At 52.7% G+C, this 24,656-nt stretch overlaps 1 protein-coding gene across 5 annotated transcripts in view; it reads right to left on the bottom strand.

Moving 5' to 3' along the window:
- KBTBD11 (kelch repeat and BTB domain containing 11) overlaps positions 1 to 24,641 on the bottom strand; it is a 38,595-nt gene extending 13,954 nt beyond the window's left edge. Inside the window, exons 1-3 of one of the 5 annotated variants that reach the window (XM_082375262.1) lie at positions 22,427 to 24,641; positions 21,095 to 21,239; positions 12,037 to 16,431 (exon numbers count right to left, since the gene is read on the bottom strand). The gene's annotated coding sequence lies outside the window, so the exon portion shown is untranslated. The other 4 variants (XM_082375264.1, XM_082375265.1, XM_082375263.1 and 1 more) reach the window with 4 other exon arrangements.
- Between the last annotated feature and the right edge of the window lie 15 nt (positions 24,642 to 24,656).

Below are 24,656 nucleotides of genomic sequence, written 5' to 3'. Positions count from 1 at the left end.
CGAAGTTAGCAGCAGACCAAAACCAGAGAGCACTTTTCCCCTCTTTCCCCATCTCTGGGCATTTTACACGAGGCCTCAGAAAAGATGCCTGCGGCTTGTACCCGTTCACTAAGTCAGCGGCCACGTGGGTTCACAGGCCCCACTTCTCACTGCTCGGGAGTTTCAGAAGTTTGGTGGCAACTACGAGTGTCTCTGTGCCCTTAGCCGTTACCCATGACAAGCTGTCTGGGGGAAGAGGAAGCCCAGGGCAGAGAGATGAAATTGACATTAATCCAGCGGGACAACTGGGTCATGAAAATCTGAATAGCTTCACTGTTCTCCTTCCTTCATCAGATCATGTGTCTTTGTTGTTAATTCAAGAGATGCAAGCAGCGTTAGAGCTTCGTGACTCACAAGACAGCCCTTTGCTGGTGATGTAGTAACACACCTGAAGTCACCACGCTTTAAAGCAGGGGGACATGGGGGCATTGCTGCCGCGCTCAGGGAAGCGTGTGCCTTCAGCCGCCACCTAACGTGACATCACACAGACGGGCCCCGCCTCAGTCCCAGCTACGACACAGCCCTGTGCTCCCTGAAGCCAAGACCCTGAAGAACTGAAAGGAAAATGGATGAGGGTAAACATGTGCATTCACTCAAAAGGGGGGCTCCAAGTTACTCGAGTGCAAATTATGCCCTAGGTGCCGGACGTGCCTTCAGGGAGCAAACCCAGAATATTCTGCAAGAGAAGCACCTGCCTTTGCTTGTGGCTCGAGGTTCGGGAGTTGTTGACAAGCGCAGAGGGTGAACACTGAGATCACACACAGAATCACAGAGACTCTGCAAAGAGGCACCTGGACTGCAATCCTCCCTGGAAATTTCTAGCTATGAGACCCAATTCTGAGCAGTATTTGGGTAACCTTAACTCTTTTAAAATAAGTCTGTTGTGTGCGTCCACTGAAGTCAGAGGTGAACGTCCCAGCAGTGATGCAAAGCTGGAGCCAGAAGTGAGAGACTGCCTGGGCCAAACAGACCCACACTTCCATAAGTCTTCAATCTGTTCAAGTCCCACCAACACTGAGAAATAATTAACAATACGCAGTCATTTGCTCATTCACTGAGTGGATGTATGCTGAACACCTACAGCGTTCCAGGAGGTGCCCTGGGTCCTAGAAAGTAGCAGGAACTGAACAGACTTGGCCGAGGTCCCCATGGAGCTCCCAGCGTAGGGAAGAAGACAAACATAAGCCATTACTATACGAATTCTAGAAGAAGTACAAACCACGGCAGGAAACATAAACAAGGATCCGAGAAGTAGTGATGGATAGACCTGATTTCTACTTGGGATCAGGTAAGACTCCTCTGAGAGCAAGGGGGAGCCACACACAGCGCGGGTGGAAGAGAGAACAGACACCTTGCAGTGGAAACAAGCTTGACCAGTTCCAGAAGCTGAAGAGGCGGGGTGCAGCCAGAAGCCCCAGGGTCAGAGGATTGGGCCCCTCCGTGGCGCCCTGGCATCTTAATGACAACGGGAATCCTCCGATGGCTTCAAAGAAGTGAATATGATCAGTCTTGTGTTTTAGAAAGAGTGCTTTGTGTCCTTTTGTACAAAAAGATTGATTAAACTACTTTTAGATTGATTTTCTATCACTGCCCAAACAACCACACATATTAAAATGGATGAACTAAATCTACATGTATCAATGTGCATAAATTTCAGAAACGTAATTTTGAATTTTTGAAGGTCTGCCGTTTGCAGAAAGATACAGTATAATACAATTTACATACATTTAAACATGAAAAAAATACTATATGTCATTCATGGAAGTGTGAAAAGGACAGGTGTGAATTCGGGTGCAGTGGTTACTTCTGAGCAGGAAGGGAGGGACGGTTGTCTACCTGCTCTGTATCACGTGGCTTCCTGAAGATTTAAAGCATAAACAGCAAGACGAGAACATGTGTTGTCTCACTGGGATACATGAATATTTTTATTGCATTGTTTACAGTGTTTGAGTATTTCATAATTTACCACTTAAAAATGTTTTTCCATATGTTTAATCAGTACTTATCAATTAAATAGTCAATCTGGCCTGCTACTGACCCTCATGGAAGCCACACAATCTGAAGCATAATTAAGTAAAGTCACTCACTAGGTAAGAAGATTCCTAAGTCACTGTATTCTTAGTGCTGGAGTAGGTATTCGTATGGTTAAAGTTCCAGTCAAATTGAAATATGGGGAAGTTAAATAAAAACTCACATTTTATAATTTTTAAAGCTCTAAGCTCTTGGTTTGATAACAGAGAGACTTGTCCAAAATCACACGCCTATTACTGGCCAGTTAGAACCCAGATTTCTCTCCTGTTAATCTCACTTGTTTATTTACCATTACTGGTGTAAATGGAAAGCAAGATAGAAACCCCTCTCTCTGTGGTCTGTCCTGCTTTGCTTTAGTTAAGATGTAATGACAGGGGCTTCCCTGGTGGCGCAGTGGTTGGGAATCTGCCTGCCAATGCAGGGGACACGGGTTCGAGTCCTGGTCTGGGAAGATCCCACATGCCGCGGAGCGGCTGGGCCCGTGAGCCACAACTACTGAGCCTGCGCGTCTGGAGCCTGTGCTCCGCAGCAAGAGAGGCTGCGATGGTGAGAGGCCCGCGCACCGCGATGAAGAGTGGCCCCCGCTTGCCGCAACTGGAGAAAGCCCTCGCACAGAAACGAAGACCCAACACAGCCATAAATAAATAAAAAAATAATTAAAAAAAAAAAAAAAAAAAACATGTAATGACAGAGTCCCTGCCTTGCCCTCCTGCTGCACCTGCGTCCTCAGGGCTCTCAGAAACGATGCTGTTGACCTAGTACATCCCCCTCCGGCTCAGCGGGTCCTGGGAAAGGGCCTGAGTCTCGCACGGAAACCGCAGCCGAGCAGAACCACCTTCTGATCGGATGTCCGGAGAGTAGCAGCATGGTGGGGAGATTACAGGGAGAGGAATTTATCCAAATTCAACACGTGCTCTCTGTCCTCAAAGCAACGAGGGTGGCTCAATGGGACAAGAAGGCAGATGAAATGCTAGCTCACCTGTTTCTGAAGCAGAAATCAAGACAGATGGTCTGACGAGTGTGAGTTCACCCACGTGAGCCTCAAGAGAGGCCATTTCCCATCAGGCCAGTCCTGACACAGCCAGGAATGAGTGGATGCAAAGACGAAATATTTACATTATCTTGAGATTGAATCCAAGGAAACGATGTTATTAGCCTGCTGCCTTTGCAAACTCTTTTAACATGACTCAAAAGAGTTTACAGATGAAGGTTGCCAACATCTTGATTTTTATTGCATTTTCCCCCTAAAATGTGGGTTTGGGGTGAATGGCTGCAGCGGGTTCAGGGTGAGAGAGGTCACTTTAGTCTCAGAAAGATGAGTATTTTGGAAAACGGAGCTCCACCCTGGCAAATGCCACAGTAGGTCAGGCACATGAAGACTCTGGGGGGCTTTGCGGGCGGGCGGTCCAGTGGTTAGGACTCCGCCGTCCAGTGCAGGGGGCGCGGGTTTGCTCCCTGGTCCGGGAGCTAAGATCCCACATGCCGCGGGGCCGAAAAAACCAAAACATACAACAGATGCAACATTGTAACAAATTCAACAAATATTTTAAAAATGGTCCACATCCAAAAAAGAAATCTTAAAAAAAAAAAAAAAAAAACTCTGAGGCTGTGACTCCTGTGTGTGACGCTGGCACCGACAGCCCCCACCCCCCCACCAGACAGCATCTCACCACAGTCTGTCCATCGGGGTCCGGAATTCCACGAGGAGGCGGCCGCTCCCCGAGTGCAAAAGGCAGCTGTAAAGCAGCACAGCGGGGCTGGGGAGATGGTGTCTGCATTCCTGGTCACAGCACAGCTTCCCCCCCCGCCCGGAGCACCTGCTCAGAGCACCCTCACCAGGAGACGTGGGCTCCGCCGCATCAGCAGCTCACCCGGGGGCCCCAGGCCACACAACCCATGTTCCTTCCGGGGGCCGGGCCCTCTCAGGCCATGCATCCGTCCGGCTTCCTCCTCTTTGGGGGTCTCTGGCGGGCAGCTCTGCCCCTCACAGCCCAGCCCCTGGTGACTAGGCTCCGGAAAGGGCTGTAGGTTTTAGAGAATCTTCCACAGACACCGGAACGGGCCCTTTCAGAGCCTGAGGACACGACATCATCAAGCCGCAACACCGACCCACCTTCACCCACAAGCCTATGACCTTCCAGAAGCCATGCAGGCGGCTCTGTTCTGCTCTTGGCCCACAGCCCTCAGGGGACAGGAGACGGTCTGACCCCTCGACAAAACCCAGCTTCGTCCAGAACATCACGATGTCCAGCAACTGGGACCAAAGCGCCGCTGTGGACAATCAGAGAGGCCTCCGGAGGCTTGAGGACAAGGTTACTGTTCAGAGCCTTCTTACTAGGAAAACAGTGGAATGATCATCAAGGAATATGACCAGCAAATCGCACTATATTCGTATGTAGTCAGTAGAAACCCCGCTCTTGGCGGAGGGATAAATTAGGAGTTTGGGATTGACATATACACACTACTATGTATAAAATAGATAAACGACAAGGACCTACTGTATAGCACAGGGAACTATATTCAACATCTTGTAATAACCTATAAGGGAAAAGAATCTGAAAAAGAATATATATATATGTATGTGTAACTGAATCACTTTGCTGTATACCTGAAACTAACACAACATTGTAAATCCACTATACTTCAATAAAAAATAAATTAAAAAAAATTTAAACACCCTGCCCAAAACACACACAAACACACACAACAGGGGAAAAAAGACAATGAGAATAATACCAAAAAGTTTAAAAGGCATGTTGATAGTGAGAATTATGAGTGACTTTTTTTTTCATAATTCTTGGTATCTTCAAATTGTCTATAATGAATATGTATACTTTTAGAATCAGAAAAGTTATATGTGTATACACATCTCTCTCTATAGATGTGTACATGTATATATATACAAGAATGTGTACGTGTGTATGTGTACATTTACATCTCTGTGTGCACGTGTATGTGTGTGCATCCGTGTGTGCATAAAATAAAATGACTCAAGTTTTGGTTGGACCCCAAGAAAGAATACTTGGTAGAAAAATATGGTCAAATGAAAGCTTTCTTATCATATCCAGGCTTTTAGGCACAAAACTATGAAATGAAGGATCCATTTTGTTAAATCCCCGGCCTGATTTAGGTTGTAGGTTTGAAGAAAAAAAATGTTGACACTGAAGACGTGCTGTATCTCAGAATTTCCAAGGGTTTGACCAGTCCCAGAATCCTTCCCCAAACTGGGAACGTTGCAGTTGAGAGATGGCAGAGCACCTGGTCCAGCCCTTCCCTGTGTTTCACACACACAGGAAGAAACAGAGACCAGAGAGGGTGAGCCACTTGCCCAGGGGCACACAGCTCATAAGTGCTGTGCTAAATTAGAAGCCACATCCTAGGACCCCTGCCCGCTTCACTCCCTGCACTAGCTCAACTCCAGAAACCTAAACACACTGAGAACAAGTCCAAGACCCAGTGATTTTCATAATTTCTACAAATCCCACGACGCCGCACAAGGTGCGGTTTCTGGGGTTGACGTCACAGAGCTGAGAGCTCCGGTGTTTCTTTGCCTTCGCTGGTGAAACGAGCAGACAGAAGGACCTGGGAAGATCTGGCCGCCTGTGCACCTCGTCCTGGGGCTGCCGGGACTCCACAGCAGTGACAAGTGCCCCTGAGGTCACATCCTGAGTGACCAGGCCCCGAGGCCACCCCCTCCCCCACCTGGGCCACGTCGAAGCCACACGAGGTCAGCTGGATTAAAAGCCCCTGTGCAAAAGCGTAGAAGTCTTCTCAGAGCCGGTAATGCTGACCAAGAGGCGGCAGGTGCCTACAGTTCATTTCAAAGTTTCACGCAGGTATTCCACCTCATTTGGCACGTAACTGGGCCTACGTCTTCCATCTCAATGTTTCTCCTCAAAATATCAAACACTTCACAATAAGTAGTAAGAACGGTTGCACGAGAAAGGAATCAAGGTGCTGTCTGTTTGACATAAAAGAAATGGAGACAATTTTTCTTTATATCTTGACTTCTACATCAAGATGATTATCTACATGGATAAAAGTACTTAGTCTTATTTCCTACTCAGTCAATCAGTGATTTCCATGCACTCGAAAGACAGGAGTTGGCACAGGTGAGAGCCTCGTGCAAACTGACGGGATCGATACACAGCAGAGCTGTGACATAAGCTGAGGACTGGATCTGCTGCCCGTCATGTTTCTATTCCCTGTGTCACCCCGGTGACTCGACTCTGCACTGACCAAAGGACCAGGGAGGGTGAGACTTCTCCCCTCACACAAGGTCCCCTGCACTCAGAGCCCAGAAGTGCCCGGTCTTTGGGAGCCACAGACCTCGACATCTAGGGACCTGGGCCTCATGGGAGGGCGGGCTGAGGGCCACACGCAGAGCTGCCGGCTGGGCAGCACAGGCCCCGAGGAGCCGCCACGGCCCCCTGCCCGCTGCCAGCCAGGAGGAAGGAGCTAGAGGGCAGGGGGGGGCTGGAGAGTGCAGGACGCAGCACATTCTTTCCAAGGTGACCCCTCGATCCAGCCCACCCGCATGCTCTTCTCACGGGTGATGACGGCTACCCGGACGCCTGCATACGCGCCCCGGTCTCTGGATCCTAAACACTGGCGATGATGGGGAGGTGAGGCTGTGTTGAAAACAGCAATAATACAGATTCCTCTCTTAGGACCCAGACCTCGGATGGCCCGGCGCCAACGTGTAAGAAGTGCGGGGACACCAGATGCCCGGCTGGAGGGAGCACAGGGAGAGGCCACGGAGACACCGTGCTGGGCGCCGGGCCCAGCCCCGCTGCCCTCGTGCTCCCAGCCGCGCTGCAGACGTGCGTGTGTGCCTCCAGATAATCCACTTGAGCTTCCCCGCCAGACCTGCCCAGATTGCAGGTTTATAGGCCAAGCAACTCTGTTGTTTTGAGCCAGTATGTTCGGACTGGTCCGTTATGCACCCGCCTGGACGGGGCTGCCACCAGAGCAGGAACCCGCGGCAAGCTCAGCGGTCCCAGCTGGGCAGCAGGCAGCCAGTGGGCAGATGCCTCTGGGCTCTGAAGCAGTTGCCAGCGGGGCTCCGAGGACAGGTGGATGGGGTTCCTGGACATGGCATTGGAGGGCTGGGCTCGGCAGCACCGTGGCCACGTGATGCTGGAGACGGAGGATGTGCTGGGTGGGCTGGATGATACTGGAGGAGACTTCCAGGCAGGGCCCGGGTGACCCTACTGAGCTCTGTCCCTGTGACTTGATGAGATGAGAGAGGAGAGCTGAAGAAGGAAGGGTTCCGTTTTCAAGTGCGATTTGGAGGAAATATAAAGGCACCAGGCCCAACTGGGTTGGAAGATAAAGCTCTTCTCTTTCCCAGCCCTTCCGATATTGTCAAATGAAGATGGGGCCTCAGAGCAAGGATCAATCCAGGTGGCACAATCAGATCCCCTGTTAAGACCTCATAAATATCTGAGGGGGGCACTAGACAGAGGCCCTGGAAGTCCAAGGTAGAGAAAGGACTTCTGTGGATTTGTGGATGTAGCTTTTGTCTAGTGGCTTGAATCCCAACAGATCCATAGAAAACCCACAACCTTTTTAAGGTAATTGTACAGGAAGAGATACTGCCAACTTGGACTAAATGGAACAGATCAGCACAAAGAGAAACCAGGAAACAGGCTGAGAACACCACTCAGCTGCAAACACCAGGCATTTCTTATGAAAAAAGAAGGATGACTCAGAGGGCAGAACCAAGAATCCAGAAGGCAGAGCCAAGAGCACTGGAGATCACTCCCAGGAAGAGGAACCCAGCCAACTCGTGCCTGACCGCTCTGCAGGGCTGTCACGGGCCAGACGTCACCGTGTGCCTCCATCCCCCTATCTGAACAGGACAGCTGCGATGGTTAATTTTATGTGTCAGCTTGGTTGGGCCACAGGACCCAGGTGTTTGGTCAAATACCAGCCTAGACGTTGCTGTGAAGGTACTTTTAGATGGGATGAATATTCACATCAGTAGACTTGGAATAAATAGTTCACTCCCCGCAGTGTCTGATAAGACTTGCTTCCTGGTTCATAGACAGCATCTTCTCCCTGTGTCCTCACGTGGAGGAAGCGGAGAGGGAGCTCTCGGGAGTCTGTGTTATGAGGGCACTGATACCATCATGGGGTTCCACCCTCGTGCCTCATCACCTCCCAAAGCCCCCTTTCCTAATACCATCACCAGGGGATTAAGGTTCAACATGTGAATTTGGAGAAGACAGACGTTTAGTCCACGGCAGGCACTAAGTTCGTGGGGTTGGTCATTAGACAACCACGCCACCTGGAATGAGCGTCCTGTTACCCGTGCTGTGGACTACAGCCCAGGGCACTGGGAAGCTACTGGCCGTCCAACAGCATAATATCTGTGTCTTTAAACGACCACCCTGACGACTGTATGAGGAACCGATCAAGGGGGAAGGGCAGCTGTGTGAAGCCCACCTGGAACCACTGCAGTGGGGGCGGGAGGTGACGGTGGCTCAGACAAAGGCAGCAGACTTGGCATCTGTACCAAGGTCCTCATGACCAAGACTTTCCGGGCAACGGTGCTAACAGCATCCAACAGCAGCACGGTGGTTACCGGCTTACAAGACGTTCTGTCCGCAACATCCCACAGAATGGGGAGCCCTTTGTGATTCAGTACATCTCAGTTCTGTAAAATTAACACACGTCCTACTCCATCAAGGCCTAGAGAGCAAAGCTCCATCAATTTACATAGAGGAAATGCCACAATTAATTAGGAATAAAAATTACACTAAGTTACAAATCTATGACATGGTCTAGGTGCCCCTCCCGGCCTTCCTTCCGTCCTCTACTGTGCCGGGCTCCTCTGAGCACCATCTCCCCTGGGACGTCCCCTGCCGTCCTCCTTTGCCAGGCCTCCTCATCCTTCAGACCCCAACTCAAAATCCCTTCATCAGGTGCTTTCATAGGGGTTTATTCCTTTCCTTCAGGCCACTTGTCTGCTTGTTATTACACACGAGTTAACATGATTATATTTTTAATGCCTTTCACCTTACTGGAACCTAAGCTGCAGGGGGTGGGGGGTGAGGACCAGTGCCTGTTTTAGATGCCATGGCATTCCCAGCACCTAGAACTGTGCCTGACCTGGGGTAGACATTCGATAAATGTTTGTGAAAGAAAGAAACTGGCTTTTAATCGGTCAAATATTGCAGAAGACCTGCAATGGCTTCAATTTCCAAGGCACTGTTTAATATTCGTTCTAGCAGGAGTTGGGTTGTTGGCAAAAGGCAAACTCCTAGAAGTTTCTGCTGTATTCCAAAAGTCATTGCTCATTGTTAACTATGTCCCAAAGAGGTGCAGGTGCCAACACTATACTTTTAGCATAATTACAATAAATTCAAGAGAAAAACCGAAATCAAGGCCACAGTGGAGACACTAATCTCTTGAACTCCTGAGAAAAGCAGATTTGCCCTGAGTCACCAGGGGAAGATGTGCAAAATGACGGGGCTGGTTTCTGGTCTGCACGCTGACGGCCTCTTGGGGCACCTCTGAGGCCAACCCCACATCTGTCCTCCTGGGTCACGAAGCCTTGGAGGTAGGGAGGCCGAGGGGCATTACAGCTGCCTAAGTAATTCCAGCTTCACTGCAGAGCTATGATTATGGACAATTTATGCTGTCGGCGTTTAGAAAAAAACTGAAATAGGATCCCAGATGGAGGCCCCACAGCACAGAGGGCCCCCCAGTTTGAGTACAGGGACAAAAGTGGACTAAAAAGAGGCCTCCTGCCTTCCCGCTGCCAATGTGGCTACTTGTATCAGAACATATGGAAATGAAATCAAGCGCTGGCGACTGCCAGGAAAGATGCTCAGAGATGAGGTTCCAGATCTTTCTGTTCTGCCAGGGCTGGAGCCAGCAGCAGGCAAAGTCCTCTGCAGGTGAAGGAGGGGCCGCCCTAAGGAATGCGCAGACACTAGGACAGCAAGATGACCACACAAAGCCAGGCTGCCCCAACAGCTCAGTCCTGATCTAGGATGGACACTTAACTGTTTTCTCCCCTCCTCCCAAGCCCAAGACTGCCTTAAATCCTGTAAGCAAAATCTTTGAGCTATTTTCATTGTGTTCTAATTATATTATCAGCAACGCCTGTGCAATTGACATTAAAAGCTGGAAAGACTTTCTTTCTTTAAAATTTTGCTTTGTTAGGCCGCAAAGGGAGAGTTGTAACGCCAGTTACCAGAAATGTGCATTCCCTGGGCTGTCCCTGGGCAAATCTGACTGCGATGGAGAGCTCCCTTCTGCATTTCATGGGTGGGGACGGAGGAGGATTCCAACAATAGGACCCCATTAGCTGGGGATAAAAGGCCAAAGGGCAACATGGGCATCCATTACGGGTCCTCATTAGAGGCTGCGTAACTGCTGGTAGATGAGGACCGGAGGGAGGCGACAACAGGCCAGGCACACAGGGAACTGGCCCCTCCACTGAGAGCAGCGCAGGGGCTTAAAAACCTGGCCGTAAAGCGCCTTCAGTGCTTTGAGCGAAATAAAGCTTATTACATTGATTTGTTTTTTTTCTTTCCCTTAGAATAGATGTGAGGGTGGGTGGAGACATAAGATGTGGTTCTGTAGGAACCGAAGAACTGGTAGAATTTTTAAAAACCTTCCTTCTTTAACGTTACAGGCGCAGCCCCCCGCGGGAGGCTGGGGTCCCCCAGCACGAGCGCGGGTCGGGGGTGGGAGGCTTACCGCGGAAATGCATGTAACCTCCCCTCCGGCCGTGTCAGCCGGTTCCACGCAGTCTTTATTTAAATGTTGCTCCCTCGCCCCCGCGCCATCATGCTGTCAGGCACGTTCAAACCTGAGCGACAAGCACTGCTGGTGGGCCGTCTGGTCCGTCAGTGGGGCAAAGGCTCAGTGAAAAGAAAGCACGCGCTGTGCACCAGCCCCCAGCACCCCACAATCCCGGCAGCATAAGCAGGGGGCCCTGGGGGTCGCGGGGGTCCCGGCCGGCGGGCATCGAAGGAGAAAGCGAGAGGTGCCTCCGCATCTTCCTCCCCTCCCCCGGGGACCAGGTCCGGGAGGGACCTCCCACCCGCTTCCTGTGGCCCCGCGGGATGGATGCTCCAGAGGCAGCGCGGCCCGGCCATGACCGTCCGCGAGGCAGGCCCGGGCAGCCCGGCACCGAGCCCAGGCACCCCTCGGAAGGGGGAAGCGGCCGGGCCCGCCATCCTACTGCGTGGCCGCGAGCCCGGGCCGCCTGCCCAAGGAGCGCTCAGCCTGGGCAGCGGGGCGCGGGCGCGGGCGCGGGGTGCGGCTCCTCCCTGCTGGGCTCCGGGCCGCTCCGCCCCCGGGTTGGCTCCGGCTGGGCTGGGCGCGCGGAGGCGCGACTGGCGGCGGAAAGGACAGTGGCCACGCCGCCCCCGGGGCTGGGTCCTCGGAGGCGGTCACCGCGGGCGCAGCGCGGGGGCTGGCCGTCACCCGCTTCCGGCAGGAGCGCCCTAGGGAGTCCGCGCGCCGCGGCCCCCTCCTCCACGCGGCGCCCGGGAGCCGGACGGAGGTCCGCCCACCCCGTTCCCCACACCCCCGCAGCGAGCGGGGCCACCCCCGGCCGCCGCCCCACGCCCCGGCGGCCACCCCCGTCCCGACCAGCGCCCACCCACCCCGGGACCCCCGCCCGCTTATCCTCCGCCTGCTGGGGCGTCTCGCCGCTGCCTCCCCCGCTCGGGGCCCACCCCTACCTCTCAGCTCTGCGCCTCGCCCTCCACCCCGGCGCCCACCCGAGCCCGGGACCCGGAACCCTCGCCGGGGTCTCCGACGCGCATGCGCGGGGCTCTTCCCGCGCACCTGTGAGAACGCCCGGGGGCGGGACGGCCGCGTTCCGCGCACCTGTGCGAGCGCCCGCGGGTTCCCGAGCATCTTCCCGCGCGGCCAGGCCCGGCCCGACGAGTGCCCCCTGTGACCCTGGCCCGCCTTGGCGGCAGCGGGCCCGGCACTCACCGCGTCGGTGGAGGCCGCGCCGGGAGCCCCGCCGCTCCGAGCAGCGCGCCGAGGCGGGGACGCGGGGACGTGGGCGGGAGGGCGGCCGCAGCCCCCGGCAGGGCGCGCAGGCTCCGGGCTGGAGCGCGCCGGCGCGGCCCCGAGTCCAGGTCAGCCCGCCCCGCGCCCTCCGCTCGCTTAACCCTTTCCAGGCGCAGGGAGGTCCCGCGGACACCCGGCTCGAGGCGGGGGAGCGGCGCCCACCGCAGGCGCATCCCTGCGCGCACGGGAGGGGCGCGGGCTGGCGCTGGACCCTGCGGCACCTCATAGATGCTGAGCTTTAATCCAGCAACTCCCCCAACAAGGAGCGAGGAACAGGTTACCGCCAGCGCTCTAGGCTTTGCCAGCTCTCTTTTGTGTCCTAGTCCCCCCTCAAAAAAAAAAAATCCATGAAGTAATGTAATTTAGTGTTTACGATTTGGAAAATTAGGGACGATGCATTGTTGAAATATTTAGTGGTTAAGAAAACTGCCTACATCCTTACAGACTCCAGAATAAAAAGGAAAACATTCAGAACGCCCAAGTAGAGGAAGCGCTGAAACTTGTTCTTGTATCTGGAGACGTGGCCCCCACCAGCTCCAGGTCCCTGCAGCGGGATCGGGGCGCAGGGCGACGAGGGACCGCCCGAACCTCGAGCCACGGTGAGAAGCAAGATCCCCAAAGACCTGAGAGCGGAGAGGGACGAAGTGCCCTCCGACCTGGGCTGCTTTCTGTTCCTGCGCGCAGCTGCTTCCTGCCGGGTCAGCTCTAGTTAAGACTGGACCCCTGACGGTAAATGCTATTTTTAAAGGTTTCGTGAAAAAATGATTAAATTTCCATAAGCACAGAGAGCCTGAGCCTTTACTTCCTTTTCTTTTTAAAAACTTTGCCTTCAACAGTCTCTGCCAGTTAAATGTTATGGGCCCTTCGGTTTTCAGTACCAGAGTTAATACCCTGAGAACATCCTTAAAAAACATATTTGTTTACTTGCTAAGTAGAATACATCAAGATTTGGGTTAAAGGAAGCAGAAACTGAGCAAACTATTGGGAAATAACTTTTTTAAATGATCAGTTAGGGACTTCCCTGGCAGTCCAGTGGTTAAGACTCCGCCCTTCCAATGCAGAGGGCACGGGTTCCATCCCTGATGGGGGAATGAAGATCCCACATGCTGGGTGGCCAAATAAATAAAGTTTAAAAAAATACATCAGTTAACTCTAGCGGAAGCAGACCTTTTGGAGGCTGAAATAATTCCCATCATGTGCCATTTTTATTTTACCCATTGTATGTCAGAAATATTTTAGAATCTACTGGGATATTTTCAATGCATCTCTGTTTACCTTTTTACATGGAGACCGCATGTAACCAGCTTACCCTACACCATGATTTAAAGATGTCTGGAGGGGAGTTTAAATGCATTTCCCCAGCACCCCTGCCATCTTTTCAAGAGATACATTGCGCTGACCCACAGCATCAGGGCTTCATCTGGCCTCCCCGCCCACCTTTGTGGATAAGCCTCCATTGACCACCCAGCTTTCCCCAGTCACAGGTGCTGTCCCCACAGAGGTCCTGGTCTGTCCTCTCCACCACTCTGCCAGCTTCCAGAGATCTGCTAATAAGTCATATTTAACTTCTCTTCCCACTGGATTTTACAGTGCTTGGCATATACTAGGTTCTCAATAAATATTTATTGAAGGAATGAAAAAAATAAATGAATTAACTTAAAACATCCATGCAACCTCTACAGCATCTAGTAGAGGAGTGTGGGGAACCCCATTTATTTTCAGACTTTAGATGTTTTATTTTTAAAACTGCACTCTGGCCCCAATATGGTCAATGGAAATTGCAGAGGAACATGACATTTAATTAGGAGTTCATTCAAATGCCAGGGACCTCTAGATTTCCTGAAATTGAAGCTGGGGTATAAAAATGTCAAGAAGAAGGACTAGCTATCTTAAATATTTTTTAAAAACATCCATTTCAAGAGTATTTCAAGAAAACTATTTTACTGTTTAAATCCTCCGCAGCTCAGGGAGAGTCTGCTCGTGCACGGTAGACTGGAAGCGTTCAAACATATCGCCACGCAAAACTGTGCCCAAAAAATAGAACCAAAGCTCAGGGAATCATCCTGGGTGTGATGGTTTACAGGCCCCTGAACGCAGAGTCCGGGGACCCGGGTTCCAGGTTCGGGGGACTCTGAACCACATTTGGAAGCTGCCTGGAGCAGTGGAGAGAACAAGCCTTTGGAATTCGGCCGGCTGGATTTCCAACACCAGTTTCACCACTCCAAGCCCTGTGCATTTTGGACAAGACACTGTGCCCACTGTCCTTCTGTGTAAAGTGGGGGTGTGGCTGCCCTCCCCACGGGACAGACCGAGATGATGGGCACGATGCACTTCGTGCCTCGGGTCTTAATCTTGGGGGAGCACCACTCAACTTGTCGCTTCTAATTCTGTCACCGCCCTCCTGGGTGATTTCCAGCAAATATTTTTACCTCCCCAGTTGTGTGCTCCCCCATAGAGTTCGCATCGTGTGCACAAGGGGGATGGCTGATAAGTCGCAGCTGCTTGTTCTGAGCCCCGTTAGGACCCTGGATGGTGTTTTCCTACGTGTGCTAGTGCCAGATAACAGATCATTTCCCCAAAGTTTTAACAGCTCATAAGAGTTCATGCACCACCCCCACTCAGCCTTCCAAAAGGGAAAAAAAAAAAAGCTATTAAATTCCAGTAGCTGTCAGGAATTGATCCAACTGCTACAAAGCACTTTGAGTCTCTTGGCATGAAAAATTAATTAGAATATCTGTGTGTTGTCGTGGAAACCACATTCCCTGGTTCATTCTATCCATTTTGTACAAAAGGAAAGCCCTCTTCCCCCCAGTGTCCCCCCTATATTCACCCAAGCCCAGCCTGACTACTCTCTTCAGCTCTGATGAACTCTGGGTGCGTCTGCATCCTTTCGTAAGCTACTCCTGAAATACTGGAAGCTCTTTTTCTCATGTCTGAGTGTTTCCAAGTATCTTATAAGCCGGTGCCTGAGAACCCTGTGCTCAGAATAGAGGATGCTGCCCAGCTCTCTGGAACATCACTGACTCCTGACTGTTAACGGTGCACATAGATGGGACCGTGCACCGGTCGTGTCACTGCAAACATTTCGTATCATACACAGTCCCTGGTCCAAGCTGATGCCTTAGTCATCCTGATTGGAACAGGACAACAGAGGCCTGTCTCTTTAGCCTCCTGCAACGGCCAGCACTGTGATGGGGCGAGGTCGCCCTCAGTCACTGCCGAATCAGTGATCAAGTGATGCCTCGTCGGGCTGAGCGCCGCTCCCTGTCGCGCTGCACCGCGGTCTGCGTAGTCAGGCGGTCCTGCACGCGCTGTTTCTCAGCAGACTGCAAGCTCCCAGGAGGCGACAAATTCTCCTCAATGAGCCAATGTTACCATCATTAAATGGCCCATAAGTTTATTAGCATCGATCCTAGTAAATCTTCTTTTGGAAAAGAAACAAAAATTTGATGGTTATTTTAAAGTATTTTCAAGGTATGCATTTATAACGTTAGAACAAGTTATCTGCAATTAAATATGACTTCACAGTAGTCTCTATATAGTGTATCTATAGGTTAAGTGTAGGCAGAGTTCTGCAAAATACTAGGTGTAGACCCACACACACACACACACATGCAGGACCCCAGGAGGAGGGGCCTTCTCCCATTTGACAGCTGAGGAGATTTAACTCTTAAAGGGTGTAATGTGACTCTTCCATTTTGTGTGAGGTGGAGCAGGAATTCTCGCCCAACCCCAAAGCCCTTGCTTATACTCACAGTGAAACACTGTCCTTCCCAATGAATGAATGACTCCGCGCTTCAGAGAGCAAATCCAGAAAGCTTATGAGCACAGGAACCATACTCCTTGTACCAGGAATCCGTGTGTCAAAAATAAAATTGGTGTCCCAGTGCATCTCGTTGCTTCCTTTCACCACACTGACTTCCGCCCCGAACCCAAAGACGCTTTGTGCTGTGAGTTAAAGGTGAACCTGCAAGCTTACACTGCCCTTGGGGGGAGGGGTGCTGCTTATGCTTCTTGAGAGGAGTCTTGCCCTAGATGTCATTCGGCTCAAGATTCCTACTTCAGACAGTGAGCCTGGAGGAAGTCTCCACACAGGGATGTCATGATGCTTGCCTGTAACTCTAGTAGGAGACAGAGTGGGACAAAAGATGCTCCGGCCGAAGAGCCAGCACAGCCTGCAAACCTGGTGCTGAGGCTGGTGGGGCTGGAGGACCCCAGGACACGGGCCGTTGCTGTTATGCCGGAAAGGGGGTCCGCAGAACCGGGGTAGGTCTTGTCGTCAAGTAAGTCTGTTCTCAATCACATTGCTGTCGCCTAGTAAGGAATATGAGTGATGGCTTTGATGACCTGCAAGGTTACACAGGACAGAAATCCAAATCAGAAGGTATGCACTGTGTTACTGAGTGCCCCGCTGATAATACAGTGACTGCAAAACAGTTTTAATTTTTCAAGTCATCTTTACATAGTAAAGGCCTAACTAGTAAATCCTTCAAAGTATAAACTAAATAAGCACCGCTACCTGATAGTACATTCTGGTTAATCCCAATTTAAAGGTTCTTACATGTGAACTGTTTCCCTCTCCCCCCCCCAAAAAATAATGTTGGAGTCCTAACCCCCAGGACCTCAGAACGTGACCTTATTTGCAGATGGGGACTTTATGAAGGGAGCCAAGTTAAAATGAGGTCCTTACGGTGGGTCCTGATTCAATAGGACCAGTGTTCTTATAAAAAGAGGAGATTCAGGCACACAACAGACACACGCAGAGGGAAGCCGTGTGAAGCCTAAGACAGATCTGAGTGGTGTGGCCACAACCAAGGGATCAGGGACACCAAGGATGCCAGCGAACGCCAGCCCCTGGAAGAGGCAGGCAGGACCCTCCCCTAGACCTTTAGAGAGAGCGTGGCCCTGTGACACCTTGACCTCAGACTTCTGCCCCAGGCTGGGAGAGGATACATTTCTGTTGTCTTAGCCCCTGTTTGGGGTCCTTTGTTCCAGCAGCCTTGGGAAACTAATACAGAGCTTTTGTGTCTTCTCTATATAAGCACTGCTTTTCAAACCGTCTGTTGTAATGAATCAGTTATTTTTTTCCTGTTTTCAATCTATTATAGACTGACCTTTCCAAAATACAGTAAAAATGAATTGCTAGAAAAATTCTTAAATGACATGCAAAATGCAAAGCCATGTTCTTAGTGTTCAGTTAGACACACGATCATTCTGTCCAGCTGCTGTACACGTTTCCACACACTGCTTTCAGTTTTCGTCCTGGCAGGGGGTCGGCAAACGGGCAGTGGGCCACATGCCACCTCAGCAGCCCAGCTCCAAGGACGCCTGGTGATGGTGAGCGGGCAATTGTCCCTGGGAAGCTGATGCTCTTTCACACCCCTGCTAAGACCACAGCACACAGGGTGGGTATTTCCCTGTCTTCCCAAACAATGTCTTATTGTGGAATTAAGCAATGCACCTGTGAAAAATTAGCTGGGGGTTGGCGGTTAAAATGTTTGAAAATGGGCTCTCAACTACTTCCAATAAACCTATGTGGAAATCTAACAGCCAGCCAGGCGGGCCTCTCTCTCCTGCCGATCTGGGATTCAAATGGGCGCCAGGAAAACACTTTTGGAAAACCGCTAACATCAAACTTGTAGGGCCTCTCTCTTTGAAACCCCCAGGCCTTCTTCCAGGAGGTGGGGACGCCCTTGATGTGTTTACAAGAGTGCTGGACACGGATTAGTTGCTGTTTCCCTCGGCCCCCAGCTTCTGCTCTCAGCCTCCTGGGAAGCAGGCCGGCAGCTCTGGGGGGGGGGGGGGAGGATGGGCTCCCCCAACCGGGGACAGCTGCGGGCGCCAGGAGTGTGTCCCAGCAGCCACTTCCCCCATGCCACCCCACCTCCACCCAGCAGTTTGTTCTGCAGCAGGAGGTCCAGGCGGCAGAGCGAAGGGAGGGCCGGCTGGCCTGGGGCTCCCTCAGTCGTCAGAGCCCATGGCCCATCTCCTGCTGTGTCTCCCCCCTACCCCGGGGGTCCTGTGGCCTCGAGGCCTGAGGCTACAAGGGCAGAGGACTCGGTTGGTGGGAGGGGACGCGGGGTGGCTCCTTTCCTCACCATCCTGGATAAACAGATAAAGGCCACCCTTTCCTGCCGCCCCGCAGGTGACAGTGCCACCCAGCCTGGCCTGTTCTTCCTGGAAACCACCCGTAATCCTGTGTGTGCCTCTGCCCGCTTCCAGCAAGGCCCTGCCAGGTGCTTTCGAAGCCATCAGATAAACTCCTTGTTTGTTTATCTGAACTTTCAACACAGAAAAGAGGCTTCTCGGGGTGGAGGGGGCGTGCCGGCCTCGCCCTCATCCCCACCCCCTGTCCTCCACCCCCAGGAAGCATCTCCCAGTCCTCATGGCCCTTCTGCAGTCACCACTTCTCCCAGCGGGACCACCACCCCAGGGCCCAGCTACCCTTCTCCCACCTCTGCTCAAGGCCTGCCCCCTCGGTGAAGCCGCTTCTGGGGGCTTCCCACCCGCTCTGTGCCCACATCTCTGTTCAGAGCTTCACTGCTGCACTGGTGCGCTGGCCCAAAGCTCTCTGGTTCCGGGTCCGTCCCCCTACCAAGGTCTCCTCTGCAAACCCAGCTCCCAGCACACAGGTGCTGCGTGGACAACACTTTTTAATCCGTGTTTGTAGCTGCGTATTTACATCACACCCTGTCTTCGTCGGCTCAGGCTGCGGTAAAATACGACTGTTTCTTTTCGTTCCTTCTCACGGTTCTGGCGGCCAGGACCAGGGTCCTGGAGGTCTGGAGGTCTGGACGGCGCCCTCTCCCTGTGTCCTCCCTCGGCTGGCAGCCAGCACACTCCGGGTGTCCTCCTCTCGCTCTAAGGACACAAATCCCATCACGGGCGCCCCCCCCCCCCATGACTTCACCACCTTCCTGAGCGCCGCCCTCCTGACACCATCGCACTGGGGTACAGACTGGGGGGACACACACAGGCCACAGCTCAGCCTTAGAGAAGAGCTGAAGGTCGTACACCATACAGGACCATCTCTGCCTGAGTATTTAGTTCTCTGTGCTTTTTCTTATCTCCCCCGGAAAGTATGTGGTTTTGCTTTTATCACTGGAGAGAAACAGCAAATGTGCTTATTTCCGACAGGTTTGTTTGGAGAATACGCCCCACGGGAACGCTGCTGAGCGTCTAGCCCCTCGGCTGTCACCGCTCCCCCAATCGGCCCCCAGTCAGCAGGCCTGGCCTTACGCCCCGTCTAGGAACCCCTCCTCCCATCCTGCTGCCGAGCAAGGCCTCCCCCTGCGCCCGGCTCCTCCTGCCCAAGACAGCAGGCAGCCTGTCCTCAGGCCCCCCAGGAACTGGAGAGAGTCCATAAAAGGACAGATCTGACCGGCTCCCCGGGTTTACTGCCCTCGCCCCCCGGGGTCTCCCTGCGGGTGAAACGCAGCAGGCGGGGGGGGGGGGGGGCTGGGGGGTCGGGAGCCTGGGCGAGCTTCCTGACCACACCTCCAGGCTCAGGGACCTCAGCCTGCATCCGGGTTCTGGCCTTGTCCTCGGGCACTGGACACGGGCAGGGCCAGGGGAGCTGTGTGTGCCCGGGGGAGGGGCTGGGTGCCCTCGGGGTGCCCTGCTGCCCTGGGGCCCCCAGCCCCTCCCTCGCTGCAGAAGGCAGGAGGGTAGGGAGCGTTCCCAAGCCTGGAAAGACCCCGGCCCACAGCCCACGTTAGCAGAGATCAAGTGAGCCGCCCCAGGTGCACCTGTACCCGCAGGTGAAAGCAGCCCCCCATCCTCACTCCACCCGGGCCTAAGGAGGACACCTCGGACAACGTTTCCTGGTGACAGGCCTCCCTCCACCCTGGCGGGCTTCTGTTCTCAGCAACGGTGCACAGTGGGGGCGGGGGCTTCCCCAGACTCCCCGGAGACCGGCCCAATGTGGCCCCGCTGACTGCCCCTACGTGGTGTCTATTCCTAACGAAACGGGACTTTTTCTTTAGTCTGCAGGACTGCATGGTTCCCTGTGGCTGCTCAGACAAACTGCCATGAATTCAGTGGCTTCAAACAAGACATATCTATTCCTTGCAGTTCTGTAGGTTAGAAACCCAACACGGGTCTCATCGGGCTGAAATCAACATGTCGGCAGGGCCAGTTCTGCTTGGAGAGTCTGGGGAGAATCCGTGTCCTTGCTTTTCCAGCATCTAGAGGGGCCTGTAGCACCTCCATCTGTGTCAAGGCTGGTAGGCAGCACCTTCAAACCTCTCTCTGACCTGTTCTGTCATCAGGTCTCCTTCTCTGGCCCCGACCCTCCCGCCTCTCTCCTGTAAGGACCCCTGTGATGACACAGGACAGCCAGATGGCCCAGGATCAAATTCTCATCCCAAGATCTGTAATTAGTTGCAGCTGCAAAGTACGTTTTGCCACACAAGGTAACATATTCACAGTAGTGGATGACGAGGATGTGGACACCTTTGGGGCCATCATTCATCCAGCACAAGAAGTTACTGAGACGGGGGTTGTTCAAGAAGTAAAGTGAACAGCCCAGCGGGTCGGGGAGAGGCCCCACCTGCCCTGAACACCCAGCACAGGGCCTGGCCCACTGCACACAAACCCCACGTATGTGTTGAAAGGGTGAAAACATCTAAATAAGGGAGAAACTGGTGGGCTCATGAGGATAATCGTGAATTGCAGGACTGCAGGTCCAGAGGAGAACAGTATGAAGAGAAACAGCTGCTACGTATTGATACCGACTGTATGCCAGGCACTGAATGAAGACCCTCCAGCCGTCGTTTCATCTAAATCTCCTGCCAACTTCATAAGGCAGCTCCTACTAACTCTGTGTACAGATGAGAAGACGAAGGTTCTAAGAAGTAACGAGCCCCTGGCTGGACGTATGGTAAACACAGCAGTAAAGCCTGTGCTCTTACCCCGGGTTTGTGTGTCTAGAAAACTAACTGAAATGGAATGCAGACGCAACACAAACTTCACGCACCAGGAAGGTGGCTCCACGTAGTTTCCTGACCATCAGTTTGGACAGTGGGCGGGACCTTTCTCCCGGGGGGGCGGGAATGCAGCACAGAGCACAGCGGTCGGTATTCTTTCTGGAAATCCACAGCCCCTGATGTCAACCGTGGACCCTGGGGAGACACGAAGTCTAGGCGGAGGATCCTCGTCTGAACATGTTCTGTGCTTGAGGAATTCAACAGCGCGTCTATCGTGAGTGTGAGTATGTGGGAAGCCAGAGCTCACGTCCGTCGCTTGCGTAAATCTGGATACGCGTACGCTGAACTTGCTTAAAATATCGTATATTAAGGGGTCTCCTGCCAGCACGGGTTTCTCTTTCTCTCTCTTGGCCAAGTATGAATCCGTATCTTCTTCAGGCTATAGACTAGCCATTACAGTGACTCTTGCTTAAAGACCAATTTAAGTAAGGGTGTTTGAATGTGGGCTGTTTGCCCCTGTTCACACCTGTTAGTCTGCAGGAAAAGTTCTGTTTCAGGACCTAAACAAGGTATTTTTATACTCAAATTAGAATAACAGTGCTAAAATGAGACAGACCAGTGAGAAGTCGGGGACATCTGAGAACAGAATGGGAATCCTGTATGTTCACATCACAAAAGACACCACACTGTGTGATGTCTGCAACGGGCTGGAAGGAAACAAGGAGGAACCTCCGGGACCTGACCTCAGCCCCGGGGACGTTCGGGACGTCCTGTGCCCTGCGGGGCGTCTGGCAGCATCCCTGGCCGCTATGCTCTGGATACCTGTGGCACTCACGCCCGCACAGGTGGTGACCAGACACTGCCCCGTGGCCCCCGGGGCGGAGGGCCAGTTCACCCCGACTGAGAACCACTGAACCGAAGACAGAACAGGAATCCCATACGCTAGCACCAAAAAAGAAAAGCAGCAATTGTTTTTGATGAGCAGAAGAAGATAAAGGAAACTCCCCCATTACTTACGGACTGGAGCGTCACACGCGCGGTCCCCTTCCTCACCTGGCGCAGGTGTCCGGCCCTGACAACTCACCTGCGGACGCCGGGGAAGAAGGCTTCCTGGCTGCATCTCAGAGTCTTGCACCATCCCTCCCCGGGGCTCCGCTGGCTCTGTGTCCGAGGAGGCCCCCCAGCGCAGCAGGGCAGGCCCCCACCGCCCAGGCCTCGGCTTTGCTGCCCCCAGCCTGCTGCCCACACTCCACACACGCTCTGGCTTTGCCGTCAGGCAGCAGACAGCATCCCGGACACTCAGGAAGGTCACCCCCTAAAAGGCAGCCCTACATCCTTTGCTGTACACGCCAGACAAGGTGGTCTACGTGACCCCGACTTACCGAGACCCTCTGGATGCAGGTGGACGCAACCGGGTTCGGAATTTCCAGGAGGCAAGCCGCGCTAACGGGTGCTCGATTATCGCAGCAAGTGGCAGGAAACACTGAGGGAAGAGCTCCTGGATCCCCGATTTCCGTGGGCGGCTTTTCTGAGGTCTGTGCTCCCAGCCCTTGGTCTGCCTGCTCCGTGCCCTGGCTGGGCTCCAGGCAGCCGGTCACACAGTCCTGGCCACGCCCCAGCCTCCCAGCAGAGGCTCCAGCCCTTGTCTCCCTCCTTCCTCCTCTGTGGGTCCAGCCCTGTCATCCAAGATCTGGTAACTTCAGGGAAGGACACAGGGCTACTCCAGTCCCTCTGCTGGCATCTCCTGCAGCCTCGGTGCACCCGCCAACTGGCCTCCCCGCTGCCCGGCCCAGCCCGCTGGCCCTTCTCCGAGCCGGTGTCCATCTGCGGGAGGACGTGAGCACAGCGGTCCCGGCCCCGTGTCTGCGAGGCTGCAATGAGCTGCCCTGAGCCCCGCACTGCAGGGGGGCCCGGGGGACAGGCGAAGCTCTAGGGTCACAGCCTTCCATTTACAGGTGACAAAACAGAAGTTTCTGCCCTGACTCAGCCCGTCTACCTCGGAACCAGGACTCGGCCTGTTCTTAACATAACTGGGCAGAAGTGTCACCAGATACGGGCCCGGAAGGCGAAGGAGGCACCAGGAATCCGCCTGGAAGGACCAGGATGGCATTTCCCGCATTAAGATGCTGCAGAAATGTGCCTTCATCCCCCAGAAGCTGTCAGGCAGCAAAGAGCTCACTAACCCACTTTGCAAGGGTTAATTCTTTCAGACTCTGAGGGCCGCCTTGGCAGGGGGTCACAGGGGTGTGCACGCCTGCCAGCAGGGTGGCGGAGGGGATGAAGGGAGAATAGGTTTCTGAGCGGGAGCAGGAAGCGCCCTGGGCCTGGATTAGAACTGACACACGGGTAAGGAAACCTCCAGAAGAGCACCATGCAATCATCTACTCATTTTCTCTTCCACATTCACTCAGGGTTTTTTTTAAAGAAAATAAGTGAAGTGGCTGCAATCTCCACACACTGCTTCCCTCAGGAGCCGTGACTTGGCATCTGATGGCGGTTCTATGTCAACGCAGAGCTCCCGCTACTTTGAAAGCTTTATGCCTGAAAAATATCCAGCTTTATGAAATGCTTTCATGCATGTATAAATCTAAAAGCCACCAAAAAAATGTGCAGTCGCTAGGGCTTAAATTATGTCCATTTGACAGGTGAGAAAACTGTGGCTATAAATTCTCTCTCTGTCCCCAGGATCTAGAATATTTTTATCAAATTCAATATATGAAAATATTTACAGAAAAAGATACTTTGGGACGTGATTTAGAGAATCAAATCAGATGATTCCACTTGCAAAGAATCCCATTTCCTGCAGCTTGTCAGAGAGAGAAGCAGTTACACGTACTAATTCAGGGAGTCCTCCAGCCCAGCATGAATTCTGTTCAGGCCTGGAGTCCTGTCACCAGAAAGAGACCGTCTGGAAGGAAACCTCCTCTCCGGGCTCCAGGGTCCGGACTCCTGCTCTGAGTACTGCAGATTCAAAAGGCACAAAAGGCGTCCCTCCGCCGGCTGGAACCAGGGCCTCTCGGCAGGCCCGGTCCCTGAGTGACTGCTCACATTTTAATTAAAAGATGGGAATAGAATAAAGTGATATTGAAAGCTTCACCACACAGCTGGAAAGTAAAACCTGGTAAAGTGACAGATGGGCGTGAGTGACAGCAAGGCTTTCCTAAATACGTCACCAATATTACAATGTAAGTGGAAACCTCGGCTGGCACCATTTTTATTTTTATTTTTTACTTATTTATCCCATAAGAAAATATGGTAGTCGTAAGTTGAGTTTTTTGAGGTACTGATGAAGACCAAACAGTCTTTGAGCATCAAGGTTTAAGTAAAAGGCATATCTAAGTACTTCTGTTTCATGTGGACACTGAAAACACGGAGAAACTGTATATTTTTAATCAGTGCAAAGAGTATGGAGCTGACTTTAGATACTTCTCTTTATATTTTATATTAAACTAATTCAACTCATGATGTCACTCAAAATAAAAACTGGCAAGTACACGCGCCTTTACAGAGTTTCTCAGCACCGACTTGGAATTCAAAGCACTCTTTTACACGTACATTGTGTCCGTCTCTGGAATCCACACGTAAACTCCCAAACCAGCACGTGGGGATGCC

The sequence above is a fragment of the Balaenoptera borealis genome (genome assembly GCF_965194805.1).
Source record: "Balaenoptera borealis genome assembly, chromosome: 21".
NCBI lineage: Eukaryota > Metazoa > Chordata > Mammalia > Artiodactyla > Balaenopteridae > Balaenoptera > Balaenoptera borealis.
This window is presented reverse-complemented; position numbering and strand designations above follow the sequence as displayed.